This window comes from Molothrus ater, chromosome 10 (genome assembly GCF_012460135.2).
Source record: "Molothrus ater isolate BHLD 08-10-18 breed brown headed cowbird chromosome 10, BPBGC_Mater_1.1, whole genome shotgun sequence".
NCBI lineage: Eukaryota > Metazoa > Chordata > Aves > Passeriformes > Icteridae > Molothrus > Molothrus ater.
This window is the reverse complement of record NC_050487.2, coordinates 19752706-19773906: the sequence shown is the minus strand read 5'-3', so window position 1 is coordinate 19773906 and position 21201 is coordinate 19752706. Positions and strand designations below refer to the sequence as shown.

The 21201-nt window shown below is 40.0% G+C and overlaps 1 long non-coding RNA gene across 1 annotated transcript; it reads right to left on the bottom strand.

Moving 5' to 3' along the window:
* Positions 1–7792: 7792 nt before the first annotated feature.
* LOC118690359 (uncharacterized) lies at positions 7793–20695 on the bottom strand. The gene is made up of 3 exons (XR_004980767.2): positions 12911–20695; positions 11604–11679; positions 7793–7878 (listed from the first exon to the last, which is right to left on the bottom strand). It is a non-coding gene; the product is annotated as an uncharacterized LOC118690359 (long non-coding RNA).
* Between the last annotated feature and the right edge of the window lie 506 nt (positions 20696–21201).

Below are 21201 nucleotides of genomic sequence, written 5' to 3'. Positions count from 1 at the left end.
ACCAAACACCATCAGCACAGCTCCAGAAGCAGCTTGGAGGAGTGACCACTCCTCCCCGTGTCCTATGGTGGGGATAACCTTTACCTTCCCTGCTACACTGAGCAGAAACAGAGAATCTGTTCGCTGCACAGTTTAACTAATTCCATGGAAACATATGTCAAACAGGAGCTTCACACAGCTGCAAGAAAGTAGCAACAAATGTTGTATGTGTCACAAAGAAATGCCCATTACACTACAGAAATGACACAGAGAATAGGCAGATTGCTGGTTAGTGAGGTTGCCAGGGTGAGGCAGCAGAATTTCCTGCCTGCAGCAGTTATTAAAGATACAAAATACTCCTCATCTCTATCAGAAAGCTGACAACAGCTAAAGAAAAAAAAAATCTAACCAAAAATCAGCCAACCAACCAACAAAAAAAAAAAAAAAAAAAAAAAAAAAAGCATGACAGCATGACATACTACCCTACCCTAACTGTAACATGGCCAAGTTCCACTGGAAAGGAAGATGACCAGAAGGGAGGAGCTGGACTCTCACATCCTCACCTCAAAATGAAACAGTGCTACAGGTTGCCCAGAGTTGTGGTGGTTGCCCCATCTCTAGAAAAATCAGCTTGGACAGGGCTCTGAGCAGCCTGATGTAGGGGAAGGGGCCCCTGCTCATTGCAGGAAGCTGAACTGGATGACATTGGAAGGTCCTTCCACCCCAAACCATTCTATGATTCCACAATTCTCTGAATCATTCAGTGACCCCTGCTCTGTTCAGGTCACACTGAAGATGTGACCCACATCTTGGCTTTCTAGAAGAGCAACCTTAGCAACATGAGGTCTCATTTACTTTCCTATCCCTGTTTCTCTCTCCCCTTTACACCACATGCCAAAGGAAAGAAATGCTTTCTGCCAAAGTGCTGTCTAGACCAGTGTGTTTTCACTGGAAATGAGGATTTCAGTGGTCTGTGACAGATAATAGCAACTATTACCATGGACAATACCTCTGCAATAGAAAACAAGGTCTTGGGAAGTGTTAAGAGATCACTTTTTGATTAGACACACCCATCATTTCTCCAGGGAACAGACTTCTGACATAAAATGCTGAAAATATCAAGCTGCTCATAACTATCAGCAGAAACCAGGCACAACCTTCTGCCATGTCTCCTGCCCAGGTCCTGGTTAGTGAGGGGCTGGTGGCAGAGCAGCAAATGCTGCATGCACCTAAATCTCATTTCATGGAGCATTCAGAGCACACTGCCTGCTGCCAGCACTCAGGTGGCTCCAGCTGTTTCCTTTGGCTTTCTTCAAACTCTCTCTGCTCTGGGCAATCAGGGACATGGCTTAGCATCATGTACACAACAGGAATTAAAACTGCAGAGTCAGGAACTAAATCTCTCAGTATCAATAACCTGCACCCCAGGAGGGATAAGGAACACCAAACTGTAATGCTCTGAGACATACAGCCTAAATAATTAGCCATCTTTCACCTTGTTCATATTTGAAGTGTTTTGTCTGCAGGTGGAGCTGTGCTGGCACACACTGGAATGTACTGTAGGTCTCTAAACAGAAAGAAGATGTATTGGTAAATAGACTTTTTGCCTGTATACCTGTATCCATACCTGGGCTTTTGCAAACCCTGCTATTTTCTCACAGCTCTGCTCAGCAAATCTTGCAGCTGCATGAAAGGCCTGAGTCTCGTTACTGAGCATTATCTCCAACATGGGTGTTTACAGCTCTCAGCATCTCTCCTGAAAGAATCTCATTATAAGTAATACACAAGTATTTACTGGAACCAGGAAGAAAAAAAATCAGTCCAGTCTATTTTCAGTCTGAGTTGCTTAAACTGGGCTCTGGGATTCTTTGATGCTTTGGTTGGGAAGAAAATAAAATCCCCTCCTGCTGATGTGTTCTAATTCACCTCCATCTATGATGGGTACAAAGAAATGGTGAGGTAATCAGACACACTTCTGTGTCTGCTCTGCAAATACACCCAGCCCTCATTTGAGAAAATGGCACATTGCACACTGATGCAAATAAAAGATCTGGGATGATATTCACTCATCCCAAAACAAATGCAAAAATAATTTCTTTCCTGAAGTGTTGAGAACAAGAAAGTCATTTTAGTTAATGAAATACAAACATCTCTATCTATGGAAATACAATGTAATTTTAACCTTTAAAACGTTCTTCTTCTGATACATAATTATATTCCTACTTCTGACTTCAGGGGGTTGCATGCAGTCACAATTTTTCTTCATGTTAACATATAGTGCAGAAAACAAAATGTGTCATGTTCTAAAGGATATCTTTTCATTGCTTATAGACACAAACCTATCAAGATAATAAGATAATTTTGCATTGATCCTCTGTAAAATATTTACAATACGTACAATGATTACTGTAATACCACATGAGAGTAAGATAAGTAGCTTTTTGCAGCAAATATGTTGAGAATTACACAAAGGGCACCAACCAGTGTAGAAGCTGTATAAAATCATTCCTCTACCCAGGGTAGTGGATCATCTCTTCTAGTAACTATTCCCCATTGTTAGCCAGAACTAGAACTTCTAGAGCAAGGTGCCTAATCTCCATGATAAATGTGGATTTAGATGGGTACAGTCAAAATACCTTTCCAACATTCATCAGGAAAATATATGGCTCATGCTGTGAAATGAAACATGAGGGAGTTTTATTCCTTTCTGAAATTAGGATTAACAGCCCCTGGTTCCAAACTCATTTTAAATACTTCACCTATGGATGTTCTCTTTATTCTAAATATCCCCAAGTTTCAGACTTTTGTTATGCTTTTGCTCCCTGCTACACTCCTGGCAACACAAAACACCAGCTAATTTAACACATATCAAAATTATTTTTCTCCACCTTTTGAGTTCACTGAGTATTACCTACCCCCACATGAGAAATGCAGCCAATTAATACAGTCTCCATAGCAATGACTTGTACAAAAGCATCCAAGCCCAACACCAATTTTCAACAATGTAAACCTGTGATTTCTTTATGCCATGGAAAATTTCTTTCACCTTTTTATTTCTATGTAGGAACCAAGAGATAACTTCCACTTGCCTCTATGATTTTTGTAGGAAAACAGAGCAGGAAAGAGGAACATAAGAAACATGTTCACTCTTGCACTTCTCCAAATGTGGGTGTTGGATGTGTTTGTAACATAACTCGTTGCAGGCGATTGGCACCAAGCCCTGACACGCTCCCTGTCTAATAAAATGTGTTTCTCTTGATACCAAATTCTAATCAGGAACTTGCTTGATATATTCTAAATGTAAAATATGTTAAACATCCTAGACATTGGATATGTGAAAAGGATCATTATTCAGGGGCTCCTAATCAAAGCTTTGTTTTGTGTCATTATCTGTTTGGTTTTACAAGATTCCTGCTTGCTTGAGTGAAAATGTCTGGTGTTGGAAATTGTCACATTCCTCTCAGAGAAGCAAGGCAAGGAGCAGTGCTGCATTCAGAAAAGCCCAGGCATAATGGCTTGCTTGCTTGCTTGTTTGTTTGTTTTTTTCTTTTGGAAAACTCTGTGCTGTTTGTTAGATTGTAAATTATTGATTTATTTGGTGATTTACTTTGCAGCAAATTGAAGTAATATGCAAGCTAAATACAGTTTTACTTAAGTTAATTATGATGATGGGGACTATAAAACTTCAGAAATAGACAATTGCATTTACTTGACATGTGCACTATAAGCCAAAATATATCCCTCTTCCACTCCCACTACAGAGTAAATGTTACTTAAACTACATTTATTTCATTAATAGCTGCAACATCTGTGCCTGTAAAAGCTTTTAGGTGCTATGAAACAAGGCCATGGAAATATTTTAGGCTCTCCTGGTTTCCCTGTAGAGAGAGATCACCCCCACAATGACGTGGCCACAGAGGGTCTAAACCAACAGGTGGGGATGGGGACACCATGACCTCCCCATCTTTTTTCACTGAAAGCCAAAGTACAATTAGTGTTTTCCATGTGAAACACTCACTGAATTACCTTTCTTTTTCTGTACTTGTTGGGGTCACAAATGTTCCTCAGAAAAACAGATTTGGAAGGTATGAACATCTGGATGGAAGAACTGGAAGCTTGGCATGAGCTGGTAAGAGCGTGGGCTGCAGTGAACAGAGATCTCACCTGAACCTCACTGGAGGCACAGGCCAGTGCCTGGAGTTTCAGAGAGAAAGGAGTTTGACTTTTGGTATGGATTTTCTAGAAATAAAAATACACCACAGCAGAGATCTGCCTCAGGATCCAACACAAGTGACTGCACACAGAGCAGGATGCAGACAATCTGAAGGGAAGTCCAAGTTCTGTCCCAGAGGCACAACAGATTTTGGGGTGCTGGCTACCAACTGAGGAATGTTACAGCTCATATTTAAGCTGAACAGGCAGGAGATTTATGACAGCATAATTCTGAAAATCCCAATCCAGCTGTCTCTACTTTGTACTGTGAAATCCATGCTGTGTGGCTGTCCTGCCTGGTCAGATTCCAGGTGCAAACACCTGTACTGTGGAACAAATGATATTCCAAAGCTCTCATCAGGGCATGGAGAAGGACTGGGCTCCTATCAGTGAGAGCCAGAACCACACTACACACAGCATCCCCTTCCCACACTCCAGACCAGCCTCACAGGAGAAGTCTGGGTGCCTTGAGATCTCTCTCCAGGATTGTGGACTCTCTCCTGTGAAACTGAGCACCTGAAAGCCCTGACTAATCTGAAAAGAGATCCTTCCCACCCAGAGCCCTTGCTTAAAGAAATCAGTATTCCAGTCAGCTCCATCACTAGAAAAAGCAGCTGCAGAATGCAGGGGAACATATTCTGTTTTCCCAGCTCCATGTGCTAGCATTTTGCAAATGAAATTTTCTCTGACTTTTAGGCTATATGAAATCTTGAAATTAAACTGAAATATAATTGTCAGTGAATGGAAAGTACTACTTTTTGGCCAGCTCTATTTGTACATATAAAACATCCTAGATGTCCCAAAGTATCTTTCATGCCATCTTGAATTATATCCTTTTTTTTTTTTTATTGAGATCTCCAAAGCCAGCTGCTTAGGGGTTTTCAATGCCCAAATTCCCACTCATTATTTCATTTGACACTCAGATCCCTTGAGCAGCACTGAAAAATTACTAAACCTTAATATCTGAGTGAGACTTCCAAACAACAGCTACAATGAAGAAACTGGTCTTGGCACTAAAAACCAATGAATATGTAAGACAAATTGTATCTGGAGAGAGCAAACACATTAAAACAGCCTACCAGTAGCATCTTTCAAAAGATATCTAATGTAAGCTGCATACTCTTCGATAGCTCAAGGGGCTTATAGTCAATAAATTTAACAGGTTTCAAAAAAAGAGTCAAAGCTAAAGTACAGTATGTAAATGGAAACTGGAGTGCACTCTTCTTTTCAACCTTAGGACAGAGTTAATAGAGGGGAAATGACAAAATACATAAAAAGGAATACACAGGATTTGACAGAGTATGTTTTTTTCTTTTAACTTCAAGGCAAACTACCAGACTATTTTGGTTTACAGATAAATCAAACAAAGAACTTTTATCAGTTTGCATAAAAGTCTCATTTTCAGCATTGAAAAGATTAGGCTTCAGAGTCTTATTCTGTATGTGTATGAGGGGGATTACAAGGGAAGTGGTGAAAGTAATGACCTTGCCAGGGATTAGCTTCCACAATTGCATGGTAAAATAGTTGTGTTTTCTATGCTTATGGATTAAGATATTCATTGACAGTTTCTGTAAACTAGTGAAATTCACAGATATTTTCAGTACTAGGGTGGTGACAGTAGCAGTGTCTGACAGCCTGACATTACCCATGGTGTTGTGATGCTCAGCCCAGGGAGCTGGACCCTCAGCCTTGCTAGATTTGTTTGCAGTGGCTCAGTGTTTGTGTAACAAAAAGGGTTTCCTTTTGGAATTCCCTTTATTTTACAGTTGTATGGTCATGCTAAATGCAAATGTATTGGACCCATTTGGTCCTTTTTGCTTTTCAAGAGCTACTCCTGACTCCTCCAGCTGACCTAAGAGCACTTAGGGGTGGCCTTTTACTGAGTTACCCCACACACTGACAGCTACACTGTCAGAAAACAGTGGTTTTCTGGTTAAGCTGTCAGAAAACTGAAGTGGTTGCACCATCCCCATTGAGATTCTCTTTCTTCCATGTTTTTTATTTTGCTGTCACTAAAAAGCTCTTAGGAAGAAGACAGGAACTACACATGTGGGGCAATCAAGACTCTTGTTTTGGCTATGAAAGCTCAGTCTCTGCTCTGACTAAATGGTCACTCCTTGGATTGAAGGCTGCTGGTCTGAGGAAAGCAGAGCAGAAAATGCTGTGGAGGCTCTTGAAGCCCAAGCCAAAATCTTAATACAGAAAACAACAGGCAGAAAGCCCCTCTGAGTGGCTCAATGTTTCTGAAGACTCTCCAGCTGGCTTAATCTTCCCAAGGAAGTTGAAAATAAATGCACCAGAAATGGTCAGCTACTTGTCTCTGTGCCTACAAAATGTAAAACATTTTCTGTTTGTCCTGATTCTATCATTTAACTTTGCAGATATAGGAACCTATTTATCAGGCAGGATAGTGAAGGAAGAGGTTCACTTTGTTTACTTGCTCAAAGTAATCTCTTTGGTAAAATAACTGCATAGAGGAGTAAAGACAATTTTGTTCATGAGAGAAACATTCCCATGAGGGACAGCACAGCATAAACTTGCTAACTTTGCCTCAAGCAGTCCCAGCTCACTGTGGTTGGGTTCTCCACACAAAGCAAAGCACAGTCTTATGGCAAAGAAATGAAGCCTTATACCAGCACATAAATATTTTCTTGCATTAGCAGAATTAGTTAATATATAATTATGTTCAGCAGAGAAAGATTTCAAAGTCATGGTCTCCTACTACCTGAATCATTTCTCCTACAAATGCAACACGACAAGATTTTTCTTAGACAATATTGTCCGTCAAATTCATTAAGCTGTATGAAATAGTGCCTGGGCTTCTGCTCTTATTTCATGACAATGGAAAATGAGATAAGCAGAGGGAAAAAAGAACTGGACCTGGGTGGAAGTTTTTTGGAAGTATAGCACAAAAATAGTTTTAGATAGGTCCATGTAAGGTAGACACCAAAACTGACGATTAAGTCTTCATAATCACAGTGATGGGTATTTGTAGTCCCAGTGTGCAATTTCTGGATTATCCCTGGACAGCAGAGTGTCCCTGCAGTGCAACAGGGGTGTAGCCAAACTTTATGTAAAGCAGTCACACTGCCAATAGCAGCAGTCTGCCTTCAGAAGCACAGAGCACACAGTTCAAGCTGTAAAATTCATTCAGAAAACTGGAAAAAGGAAGGAAGCTAACCTCTGCTGAACTCAGTGTTGCTTGAAATGGTTTAAAAACGAGGCTATGTTTGCCCAGAAGTTTTGTAGTGGTTGAGAGACAAAAACTCTGAGCTTCAGCTTGGACTGTGCATGCCAGTAACTGGCAAAAAATGAGCTGTCTACCCCTGGTCAAGGGAGAGGTTCTGGGACATGCACAGGGTATGAATGATGAGCTCTCAATATGGAAAAGTGTTGGGAACTAATCAACCAGGGAACATCACAGGCTAATCAGAAAGTCCAATAGAAATAGACATCTTTCAATGGACATAAAACAATCCTTTTCATGCAGCTGAGATGAGAAATCTTTATCTCATGTTGGTAATGAAAAATACACATCCACTGTGATAGATGTAGTTCTGCATATGGTTAGAAATTCACTTTTTCTTGTAATTACCTTCCTCCCTGTTCATTCTTCATTTCTTTAACATAGTCGTCCAGTGGACATTTTCATGAAGACAAACTTAAGAGCAGAGATCTCACTGTTTCCTGAAGAAAAGAGAAAACAAAAAGCTTCTAAGTGCTATATTTACCATACTAAATCCCCAGGTGGTTACACCCACCACCTAACTGCACCGGCTGATTTTAGCAGGCAAAAGCAAAAGGCAAAGATACTCTCTATATCCACAAACTGGGAAACAGATAGGAGGATGCTGTGCTTCCAGAAGGCATTATAAAAGGGGGAAAGATTAAATGCTTTTTCTTTTCTTGACTGTTGTTTAAAAGACATAGAGGAAACACTTCTTTTTCTTTTAGTGCACTTTTACCAAGAGGTTTTTCTTCCAAAGGTTTTGGACCTGTGAGAGCTGCTTTTAAAATCATGGTGACAATTTCATATTCTAGAAGGAATCTGAACATGTTGTCACATGTTCCAAAATATATCAACTTGCATACTACTTAACATTAAATAAAACCTGGCTCATTACACTTGTAAACCAAGAAACTTTAAAAACTCTGCATTTTTATTATAAACTCTATTACTTGTCTAATCTATCTAATTCAGTTAAGAAAAACTCTTTAATATACAGTCATAATAGTATCTTTGTGCCAAACCAATCCCAATTTCTAATTTTAGTTGGGCAAACAGCCTTTGAATTACATATGATCTGTCTTTGCTTTGTCTGACCTTGGCCTTTCAGTGACATGAAAAAAATGTCAATTATTAAACCAAATTATTTAAAAGGTAGTATTCAGTTAGACAGAAAACTACCTCTCAGACAAATGGTATCATATATAGTAAGCAAGGTTAGATGGAGACAGGATATTTAAAATGAGGTAATAAGAATCATTTTAGAATCAATAAGGTCAGGAAAGACCTCCTAGATCATCATGTTCATTGAGTTTTTATCTTTCTGAAGAAATATATAAATGTTAATTTGATGGTAGAAGTACAAACAAACTTGCCTTATCTTTTCTTACAAAGTGGATTCCAGTGACTGTAAACAGAAATTTGGAGCACACGCTCAATTCCGGTGGCCAGAATGGCAGCAATGATCAGCTACAGGAAGACAAAGCTGCCAATGTAGGGAGAGTTCCACTTTGGTGGGAAATATTAGCAGTCTCTTGAGCTATTTATGCATCTGACAAACTTTGAGGAAAGTACTGGAACAAACCTCCTGCCTCCCAGGCCCATCACCAACATGACAGCCTGGCCAGACCCTGAGCAAGCGGCAATTGCTCGAAGGGCTGTAGCACACAGCTGCCCCCTCACTGAGGACCCAAGACAAGCATTTTTATCTCCTGGAGCCCAAAGGTGTTCAGCACAATGGCATGGAGATGGCTTTACAGGTGAGCACTATCTCACAAGTGACTGGATCCAGACCTGTTCTCAGTGAGCTGCTCACAGGGCTGTGAGTCTGCGCCACCCTCTCCTCCATCAAACCCCCACACACTGAGGAGGCCATAAAATCCACTCAGCCTAGGAGCCTTGTCTTATCAGCTCACAAGAATTGAAGCTCTGCAGGTCGAATCTTGATTCTAAATTGGTTTGAAGTACCTTTGAAAGTACAAAATTATGAGAGAGCTCAGCATCATCATTATCATTAGCAGCCACCCCTGAAAATGCTCCAGAAATGATGCCGAGTGTTCCTTGGAAGGAAGTCAGAGAGATATTGCAATTACCAACTATGTTATATCATTTAAGTATATATTTAGCTTAATTGTGGTAAAACTTGATAGTATTCTGTTGATTTCATAATTACCAGAAAAACTGCAAAATAAAACACATGTCTAGGGGGACTGGGAATTTGATGTGGTTTATAATCAACAACATTGTTCACAATGACAGATCTGAGTATACAGAAATTATTTCACATTGCAGCACTGGTGCTAACACTTGCTTTTCCACTTGCTTTTCATTACCATTGCAAAGTAGTTTTCCTAGACAGTGCTTATTTTAGTCATGGCAGAAACTAATGAATTTTTCAGACTTGTGTCTGGGTTTTATTATACTCCTATACAATCTTTTATTATACTCCTACAAAATCCGGTTTTTATGTATTGTACTATCAAAGAGTGGGCTGAGTATGCCCTTACTTCCCTTTGAATCTTTTTTACAACTTTATAATTCAGAAATTTAAACTTCTCTTGACCCATTATGAACCAGTCACCCCTGAGTCTGACCTTTCTTCTCCCTCTGTGTCACTGTGAAAATTATTGGAACTCCAGGGGCACCCAAAGCTTCTCTTCTTTGGCCCTGTTGTACTAAACAATGTAAAAACAAGGCTGTAAACAGTCCCACTCTCAAGAGCCTGCAGTCTGGCATGTTTACAGGACAGATTTTAGCAAAGTAAAGAACTGGTTGAGCTAATTCCTTTCAAGCCAGCACTGGTATCTCTAGTCTGTACTAGAATGTAAGCACAATCTATGTTGGTAAAACAAGGGAGCTAAATAAGTGATAGGAAAAGGGAAACTCATAATTCCTCCCTGCACACAGCTGACATGAGCATGGGTATTCACAGCAAGAGACCCAGCAGAGGAGAAAAGGGATTTTGTGTGAGCAGCTGTCAGTTTGAAAATCATTTTACCCTTTCTCAAAATTTGTCCTTTGAAGAGGCATGAGTACCACTGGGGTGATTCCCAGCCCTGTTAGACCAGAGCTGCTGGAGAACTTCACCATAAGGTGAATCCTGTGGCTGCCCTGGTGCACAGGGAGGAATCCAGCACTGTATTGATTGGCTTTGTGCTGTTGTGCAGAGGAATCTAAAGACATACAGAAATGTGAGAGGGAAACAGAAAATTTGGTTGGTTGATACAGCCAGGCACCAGCAGCCAAGAGACTCTAAACTCTGCTCCCTCCTTCTCCTGCTGCTTTCACTCAGTCAGTTCATTTTGCTCCATGGATTGATTTCCTTTTTGGAGAAAAGACTGACAAAGGTCCTTCCTACCTCTGTCTTCCTGTTATACCCTGTAGGGTCTGTGGAGGGAAAGATATTGTGGATGTGAAATGTGTGATTGGTTTTGTGGACACAGGGGTCTCCTGTTACTGATTAGCTGGAGCCAGCTTTTCCGCTACATCATGAGTTCTGAGCAGGCAGATCCCAACACAAAAGTTGCCTGATATGAAGCTGTGAAGAGGGCAGACTTAAGAGAAATACTTTCTGTATGCTCTAAATTTGCTTTTTCTCCCTTGTAGAGATAAGATTTGATTGAGCACCACTTAATGCAGAGCAGAAGAAGGAAAGATATTGTAGAAAGGTAGACATGGTGGTGAAGAAGAACTCTAGAAAATTAAGTGTAATTGAAACAGTAAGAACAGTAGAAAATCAAGACTTTCACATGAGTAAAACAATGGGGTTTTTCCTTCTTATCATCTGTTGCCTCAGATAAGTACTCCTTACCTACTCCATGCTCCTCTCACAGTCTCACACATCTAAGGTCCTGGCTGGCTTTTTCAGTAACACTAAAATAGGAGCAGTGGAAAGGCAATAATGCTGGTATTTGATGTTGCAAACAGCAAATTCAGTTACCGCATTTATTTGACTTGAGGGTGGATAGCCCTCCCAACTGAGAGCCCCATGGTGATTGTTTAAGACATGGTCTATGTATTTCAGAATACCAGAGCAAAAGCCAGCTGCAGGAGTAGATCCCTGGTTAAAGATGGTCACTGCTATAATTGGTCCAGATCTGCTTCAAAGCAGGTTTAGATATCCAGCAGTGCCCCTGGATCACTCCAAACAGACAGGGATGTAGCTGAGGAGAGCAGCGAGACTCACCTGCTGTAGCTTCAGGTTGAAATCTGCCAAATACCTCATAAACATGCACAAACCTACTGTTCAGCTTGTGCAGGCTCTGGGGAGAAAAGCAGAAATCATGTGGAGAAGGATATAAAGGAGCATCAAGCAATCCCATAAGAAGCCAAACTTTTACTTTCAGTGTTTATGAAAGTGATCTTCATGTGAAGATCAGTGCTGCACTAATTCACTAATTCATCATTCATAAAGAATGATGAGCACCTTACTACAGGCTAAGGTAATGTAACAATACAGACAACATTGCAGACCTCAGTTAATTTCAAATTATATAAAAATTTTGTCATCTGCATACTTTAAAATCATACTTCAAGCAGCTTAATAGAAAATTATAGCCTGCTTTTTAGAAGCATAACCTATAATTTATTTTTCATTAACTGCTCAAGTTCAATTTTGATACTGTAAAGCTAAATGCATTTTTTAAGCTTTTACTTTCATCAATCATTTTATTTTTTTTCCTGACACGTGGCATATCTTATTCAATGGTATTGGCTGCTCTGTTTTTAAATAATATTCTGTTTTCTAGAATACCAGGAGGACTGTATTTAGACATCTTTAAAAAATGTAGTGACAGCAATTTCAATCAAAAAAGTGAGAGGAAAAAAATACAGTGAATAACAGCAACTGAAATAAGTTAGAAACAAGGAAGGAAAAAGCAGTTTTGGAATACTCTGGTTTCATTCATACTGAAGTTTGTGGTGTTGTGGAAGACTTACAAGAGCCTTGTATACAAGTTAATACTGCAGTAGATCGCCATTGCCATCTCCTGGTAAATAAACCATATAACTGTATTCTAGATATTTTTCTAAACAGTCATATATTGTACAACTGTTGAGAGATTACACCATAAATAGGCAATAAAGGATTTAGGGTATTTATTGTGAGACTATCATTGCATTTTTATTCTTTGCTCATGTAAGACCTTTATAAAGAACTGCATTACAGTTGATAAATGGTGGTATTTGTTCCAATGCACTCTTTATGCTGAAAAGAAATACTGCTAGCTATGACTCTGTAAATTAAGGTGAGACAATGGGTTTTGTTGTGATTGAAACAAATAGCAGAGCTGCTTAAGGAAAAGTCCCCACAACCTAAACAAATATCCACTCAGAGAGAAGGTGTTGGTCCCCAGTGTGCTGTGATGGGACTGTGCCACAGCAGCTAACAAAAAAAATGTTCACCAGCACCAAGCCATGGCATCCAGAGACAGTGGTGACAACAGCAAGCTGTCATTTCACTTTCTGGTATTTCTAATCCTTTTATTTTCTTACCTCTGTCATCATCCTTCCTGCTGTCCTTTCCCATTGTGTCACTGTCATATTTTCTGAAAAATCCCTTTGCCAGGATTTCTTCTCCTGGGAAGCTGAGAAGCCTCAGAGAAAAATGAAAACAATAGTTATCTGATTCACTTTTCCTTTGTTTTGCTGCTATGGAATGTGGATTGGAGATTGTTTATCCAACAGGTGGTTGTTTGATTGTTTTCATGTGAATTGTTTTTACTTAATGACCAATTACATCCAGATATGTCAGGACTCTGGAGAGAGTCACGAGTTTTTCATTAGTATCTTGTTAAGCCCTCTCAAAGTATCCTTACTCTATTCTTTAGTATAGTCCTAGTATAGCATTCTTTAATGTAATACAATATCATAAAATAATAAATTAGCCTTCTAAGAACATGGAGTCAGATTCATAATTTCCTTCCGGCCACGGGGAAAAATACCACACCGTTGCACTCCCTCTCTGCCACAGCTGCTCCTTGCATGTCTCTGTGTTTGTCCTCCTGGCACAGCACACCCCGTCCTGCAGGAAGGGGGAGCAGCCCCTCCCAGCAGAGCTGTCTGTGTCACACCAGAGCCAGCAGGCTCTCACCTTCTCCATCACGTGGGGAAGGAGAATGAGATGTGTGTACAACTCATTACCCTTCGGAGCAGAGAGCAGTGCTCAATGTGATGCTGAGCCTTGATAAATCATCCTTTCAATCAAATCAGTAAACAGAGGGAAATGCTGTCTAACTGGCAATAAATTTCAGGCAAGTTCAGCAAGGAGTGACAGATCAGTCAAAAGGCTGTGCCTGGCTCTGTTTGTGTATTGCTTTTGCATTGCTTCTTTCTGCATCAGGGAAAGTGAATTCCCTCCCTTGGAGCTGCGTTGGCTGCCAGCATTGCCAATTAATGTGACAGGGAACAACCCCTCCAACAAGTGTCTGCTTTTTGCCATGCAAGCAAAAGAAATGTTTGCAATATTCTGGAAGAAACTAGGGCTGAAGGCTTTCTGCTTACACCCTCTGAATTCAGAGCTGCATCATGAAAAGCATCTCCTTAAGAGCAGCCTTTGCAGTGGTGACAATTCAGTTTGAATCTTTCAGCTCGGCACCCACACAGCCAGGACTGTGGTGATGGGGTCAGTCACAAACACTGGGAAAAAGGAGGATAAATGCAGGCAAATGCAATGGCATCTTAGAGCTGCCATAGTGTCAGAAGGAGTAGAGATTAACTGCAGCTCAGCAAGAGCTGTGAAAAGTTGCTGGCTGTGGATACTTGGAAGGAAAAGAGCTTTGGAACAAAAGTGAGAACAGTGTCTTGAGGGACTTCTATTTCTCATCAAACCATTTCCCTCATGAGGGGACACAGAGCTGGTCTTGGACTCACAAAGGCATTTAGAAACCAGAGTCTATGGCAGGTTACACTTAATGATCATAATAGCTATTAAAGCCAAAAGGGACTGGAAAACACAAGCTTAATTATTTGACTATCCCAAGGGATCCAGAATCAACACACAATACTAATAGTATCTCCAGACATTGTTATTAGATTATGCCTAGAAACTTTTCCCTGAAGCAACACTGTAATTATGTATTTATTAATTTATCTTTATTTGCTTTAGCTTCTCCAGTCTTTAGAAAAATGCATGCTTTCCACTGCAAAGAAATTCAAAACAAAGTCATCTCATTGAGGAAATGGGTAAAAACAACTGAACTCTAAAACAGAGGAGTAGAACTCAATAATTCATAGCTTTCCTTGGAATTTACAAGGGAAAAAAAAACCCCACCCGCATTAGGAAAAGTAGAAGACAGATGAAAATTAGAAGCTGAGATACATTTCCCTTTCTACAGAGAGTGCCAGTCAGATCCGCAGCAGAAATTAAATCAAGGAGCTGTTCATTCTAAGAGCTTGTGTCTATTCAAGGAGATCTGGCCTTCAAACAAGAGAACAAAAATGAGACAGGAATGCCATTTCCATTGCTCTCTCCATACCAAGTACCAAGTTTCCATAAGAACATGGCAGATTGTGCTTCTGATGCCTCCCATGGCCCTGCAGGATCCAAAGATGAAAGTCAGAGTGCAGGATCTTCCCATTCATTCCTCAATCTACTCCTTCCTAAGAAAAATTATTTTGCAATATCCATCAGACATTAACAAACATCCCAGGCAGGGATAGCATGGGTTGGCAAACTTTGGACACAAACCATGAAAGTTCAGTGACTCCAAGGCTATCCAGGCATCAAGAAATGAGAGAAACTCTATGATCTTTTTGTAATAGTTTTAAGCTCTCAATATCAAGAGATGGAAAAAAAATTTGTGCAAGTTTTTTGCACAACATAAGTGAAGGTTGCAAGACTGAACTCCCCCTTTCTCTTGAGAGTGCATTTTCAATAAATGTGCTTAAAATATTTTCCTTCATGAAAAAGAGGGGGCAGCAAGAGGGGACAGGAACAAAACAATATTTCAAAGACTTGATGAAACACAGCTCATTGCTGACTGTCCATCTTATCTTCCTAAGCCACATTCTTGAGGATTGGGAGTTTACAAATAGCACTGCATCTTTTCCTTAGCACGCATGGGTGGGAAGACAAAGAGTCAAGCTTATACATTCCAAAAGAAGAACTATTTTTAGGATAGATAAGTCAGAGGTACATTCAAGAAATGCAGAAAAATTTGTCGTCCTAGAATTGAGTATACTATCTAACAGGACCTATATAGCAGGATTATACTCCATGGCTTACGAGAGTATTGATCTGTGTGTACTCCTCAGTGGTGTTACATTCATTTTAGCATTGATCTCTCTTTCATTACACCACTGCATCATGCACTCTCAGTGTCATCTCAGTGCTCCTCTAAAATCTGACTCTCTTCTGCTGCTGTCAAGATGTACATATGCATCGTGCAGCTTCCAATTCAAAATATCAATTTCAAAGTCTTATCACCCAGGCAATCCCCACCTTTTAAAATAATACTAAGGACCTACCACCCCTTAATCCTCCAAAACAGGTTAAACACAGAATAAAGAAGACATTGGCAAGTGCTTTTTCTTCAGAGATTTTTTTACTGTGTGCATTGTTTGTGTTACCTTTCAAAAAAGCTTGAAAATACCATTTCTTTTCCTCACAGCTCCTTTCTATTCCATTTGAAAACATTGATTTTCCTTCCCCCTGTGATTCTTATGCAGCACAAGTAAACATGGCTCTGTTTAATATATGTCCAAGTCTGTGCAATGCCATCAAATTCACTGTAGCTCTGGGAGAGAAACCGGTCACTTTGTTGGCTTCTAGCTTTGCTACAATGCAAAACACCACAATTCTTGCACAATGTCCAGAGAGGTTACTGGTTTTGTTAATTTGCTTATGCGTGCTTTCTTCTTCAAAGCACATGACTGGGCATCAGGAACTCATAAATTCTGACATCAGTTTTAAAATCATACAGTCACAATTACAGAGAGACAAGGATACGTGGATCAAAAGCTCATGGCACAAAATGAGCTAATACATGAGCAAAAAGCCTTTTTTCCTAATGGATTACCACAATAATATACATATCTTCAGTTTATCACTTAAGCTTCTGCACCATGCTTTGATTACTGCACCCCTGGTATAAGTTAGAGATGAGTCTGTTGTCTTCAGGCTGGTAAAGATGAGGAAAAAAACCTTAAAAAACCTACTACAACTCCCTGCAGGAACTGTCTCCTTTGCTGCTGAGTGTGCCTTCAAGAGTATGTGCTGTTTTGCCAGCTCCCCCCATATTCTGTTATTCTGGGCAAAAGTATCTTATCTTGCAGCTATCTAATTATGCCAGCCTGGGGAACAAGTGCATGGCATCTCAACATTGGTACCTTGGCTATTCCATAATAACAACCCTTGACATCACTGTGTGATGTCTGTGCCCTACCCTTCACACCTCTGAAACTGGTATCCTATTTACCTGCCTAAGTGAAGAAAAAACACTTTGTTCTTCCCTTGCATGTAGGTTGCAACAGATGAGAAAAAGCTGGGAAAAACACCTATTATTTTAATCTTCATGATTTCCCAGTTTTTCCTCTATAAAGACCCCTTTTCTGCCTTCACACAAATCTTGCTTTCTCTTGTCAGTATTTCACTGTCAAGCTATGCTCTTGTAGCCTTTTTCCTACATTAACAGTAATGCCATATTTTATTGCTGCAAGTATAACCCTCAGCACTTTAGCTCCTGCACCACAGACCCCAATCCAGTGTTTAAAGATGGGAATCCTTCCAAGAACATCCTTAGGCACTGGCACTGGATCAGACACTCTGTGCAAGGACGGATTTCTCATATCCCTAAGTTAACTTCTGAAAGAAATGGCTCTATCCAGCGGGAGAGTTACTTACCAATGTAATATTTTATGCATTGAGCTCCAGAGTGTTGCAAGATGACTTTAAGTATCACAGCAGACAGAGTAATTTCACATAATGAGCTAGTTCTTTAAACTGTTACCTCACTTAACACTGAACCAATTAATCAGGACAAGGAAAAAAAAAGTACTGCTTGTGCACTGCTGTAGCACAATGCATTACTGCTCCCAGCTCAAAGTCCTTTTCTCACAAAGATTAGATCTCAAGAACCCAGAGCGCTTTTACTTGCTTGCACTGCCCTTTTCTAATTGCTCACAATAGGAGCTGACAGGCAAGCAGTCAGGGAGACATTGTTTCCACAGAAATTGCATATAAAAGATTCAGCAGCTGTGTAAATACATCATTTTTAGGAAGTGGACCTTCCTTTAGAAGTATGGAGATGTAATACTGTTCTGAAATTATAATATCAACTGCAAAAACACTGTTTCAGCTTCACCAGTCACTGCTGTGTTCATGGGCTGGACAGAAGAAACGTCCAAAATGTTTGGACAAAAGAAAACAGGCTGGATCCAAAACCACTGCTTGTTAATACAACCAGTGGCATTTAAGAGATTCATTCAGTATTTTGTTATTTATTTTATATATATTTTGTTATGGTATTTGTTGAAAAACCATCCTGTGTAGGGACTAAGACTTGTTCTGGCTAGTGTAGTCAGCATCCAGATACCAGGGCTGTGAATGTCAACCTTATATCAACCAACTTATTCCTCTCTCTTGGAGAGGAAAGCATCCTTTTCTCCATGTTGTGTCATAAAGATGGTGTAATTGGGGAGGAGGAAAAGAAAGGGGATGTCATTTCACACATGATTCAGTTACAGTCATTCTTCTCTCCTCACTTATTTCACTGAATATCTGACAATCAAGAAAGGTGCAATTATCTAAAGTGAAGAAACTGCAATATTAACAGAAATGGCATTTTACTGCAGTGATTAAACATGGAATTTCAAGGGCTTATTTGTCAATGTGTTGCTTACATGTTACAGGTAATCTCTGAAAATCAGTTGAGTTGTACTACTGAGAATGACAGTGATTAATGAGATCCTGCCTCTGAGGGAGATATTGCAGGTGAAAAGCAACAAAAGTAGAACAGACAAGTGGCAAGGGCCAATGAGACAAACTCTTAAATGTAGCCACCATGAACTAATTGACAGGGGGGTTATAGGGCTGTGTGAGATGCAGAAAAATGTTTGGGGAATTTATGTCCTTTTGTTTTGGAGCAGAGAAAGGAAGTGGCCAGTTTACATGGTTGCCATAGTAATGTAAGCTGTTATTTTAAATACTTAAATATACTCAAAGTATTTCTAATGCTGGGATAAATTGCATAGCCAGGACTCTAAGCAGCGGTTTATTGTTCCAAGAGGTCCTTCCTTACTCACTGCCCTTCGAAATTTTTAGGAAGTTTGCTGAAGAAATGTAACCACCTCTTTTTCTTCAACCCACAGCTTGTCTCTGTTTATGTCTCAACTTTTCTGCACTCCTTTCACTTTTTAGTCTTCCTTCATTTTACTTTTACTACCTCTTGTCCTCCAGCTTAATCCATGGACATTTTACTCCCTTGGCTCCACTATTCTCTTTCAGCTTCATGAAGTAAACTTTGCCTTTACTTTCACAGCCCCCTGCACTCTGACATCAGAATGACTTTCAAAAAGTAATTCATTAGCAGCTCTCATAATAATAACTCTCAGTCAAGAATGACTAATTGTAAAGGACTGCCTTGATGGACACAGCAACCCCCTGCACATCCAGAATCAGTGGCTGGTGCATGAAATCCCAACCCTGTGTTTAGATATGTGACACTCTAACAGATATTTAAATAACATCAATTTACTAATTTCCTAATCTTCCACTCCAGCATTCAGTCAGATAAGGTTCTGACAGAAGGTAGGCACATGCAGATGAAAGGATGAGGGAAATGGGGACAGTAAAGGCAGAATGAAATGTAAAGTAAACCTTTCATAAATTCCAAAGTGCCCTCCCTCAAAGGCACAATTGCTGCTGGCTGCTCTGCCCTCCACACTGTCCCAGGGAGTTAAACTTCACCCAGACATCACTACTGCAGCCCCAAAATTTTTAGTTGGCCAGAACTGTTTCAGATTGTGGGAGATTATCCTACATCCATTAGGTCTGAGATGATTATTCAATAGATGGAAGCTGAGAAATACTCAGATTACCAAAAAAAAATACAAACAGCACTGCAGAAATATGTGGAATAATCCAAAGGCTGCAGGCACCAGGAGCAAAAGGAAAGATCTTTCCTTTTCCAAAAAAACAGGAGTCTGATCTTTCCTTCCTCAGCTGGTTATATATGTGCAAATGAGAAGTCAAATTATCGGAATTTCCCAATTACATAACTAATTTTAAAAAGGAAGCATTTAATCCCATGATAAGTGCATCCCATCTCTTTTGTTTCTTGCCCACCCACTTGGAGTGGTGCAGCATAGCTCAAAATTCAGCTGTGTGCTGAGACAGCACATCAGGGAGCAGGCACACACCCACACGTGGCATGGTCAGAGCACCAGGTGCTCAGAGCCTTCACCTCCAGTGCTGCAGGGAGCAGGGCTGCTTTGGAGAAGGGATTGAAACCAAAGCAAGGACAATGTCACAGTGCCCACTGCTCCTGATATTTTTAATGTGGTGTTGTCATTTTCATTATAAACTTATATTTCCTGCGTTTATAATTCAGTTGTTAAAAAAATTGCTGAGAGCTAAATAATAGCAAGCATCTCTGCTTACCAAAAAAATGAAGAATTTCCAGAGTGCAGGGAGAGAGAAGGAGTCTCAGATTCTGCTTATTCCAGTGAGAAAGTGATTCCAGCATGAGCAGGGCTCTACCAACACGGAGCTTTTGCCAGAAACTCTGTATAATGTGGCACAAGGCTGTGGCCACACTCTAAAACTACAGGCACATGGCAATTCAGGGGAATCCATGGGACTAATTCAAAATTCCAGACTTCTCCCCAGATGTCAGACAGGATCCTTGCTCTCTGCCTTAGATCTATTCTGAAGCACAAAAATAATTGTATATCTCATTGCTGCTACCTGAAATAGACCCCCAGTTGTTTGATGCTGCCATGTGGGCAGGCAGGAATATTCAGCTCTGGAATCCTGATGCTCTTTAGCAGCCCTGGAATATTCAGCTCTGGAATCCTGATGCTCTTTAGCAGTCCTGGCAGAGGCCAAAGCAGCAGCCAGGAAAATCAACAGGGCTCCAAGCTTTCATGTGTCAGCTCCCTGTGACACTCCCTACCTCCACCCAGAGCAGCTCTGGGATGGGGTGTTCCATGTGAACCAAGAGGTGAGGAATGAGCAGCAATAGTAAAGGGCTGAGTGCTCTCACATGAAAGTATCAAGCATTGTTAGAAAGTTGGAGACAGATGGAATGGCCTCCACTTTTTTTTTCCCCCCACTTTTTTTTTTTTAACTCTAAAAATCACTTAGAAAATGTAGTCATATATATATATACATGTATATTTGTATATATATGTGTATATATGTATGGCAAGTATATATAAATATATATGTCATCAGTGTGACCTTCCTGTGACATCCACACTCTACTGCAATAAAAATGGTAACATGGAAAAGTAATGTGTAGGAAAATTAATAGAAAGACAGAATAAAGAGCATCAGCATCTCACACCTATAGCCTATCATACCTTACAGCTCAGTGATCTCAGCTGCATGAACAGCTCTCATAAAGTTAACATTCTTAAAACAGAATTATTTTAGATGCTCTATTTTATATGCTGCTTTTAAATGCAAAAGTATTTGATAAAACAACAAAAGAGGCATTTACTAAGAAAAATATTATTGTTAAAAAATGCAGACTATAATTTCATTCCAGACTCTGCCTCTTTAAAGATCTAAGTGGTGTATACAAGTCTTTGTTGTGTGATGCAGTGGTTACCATGGTAATTTT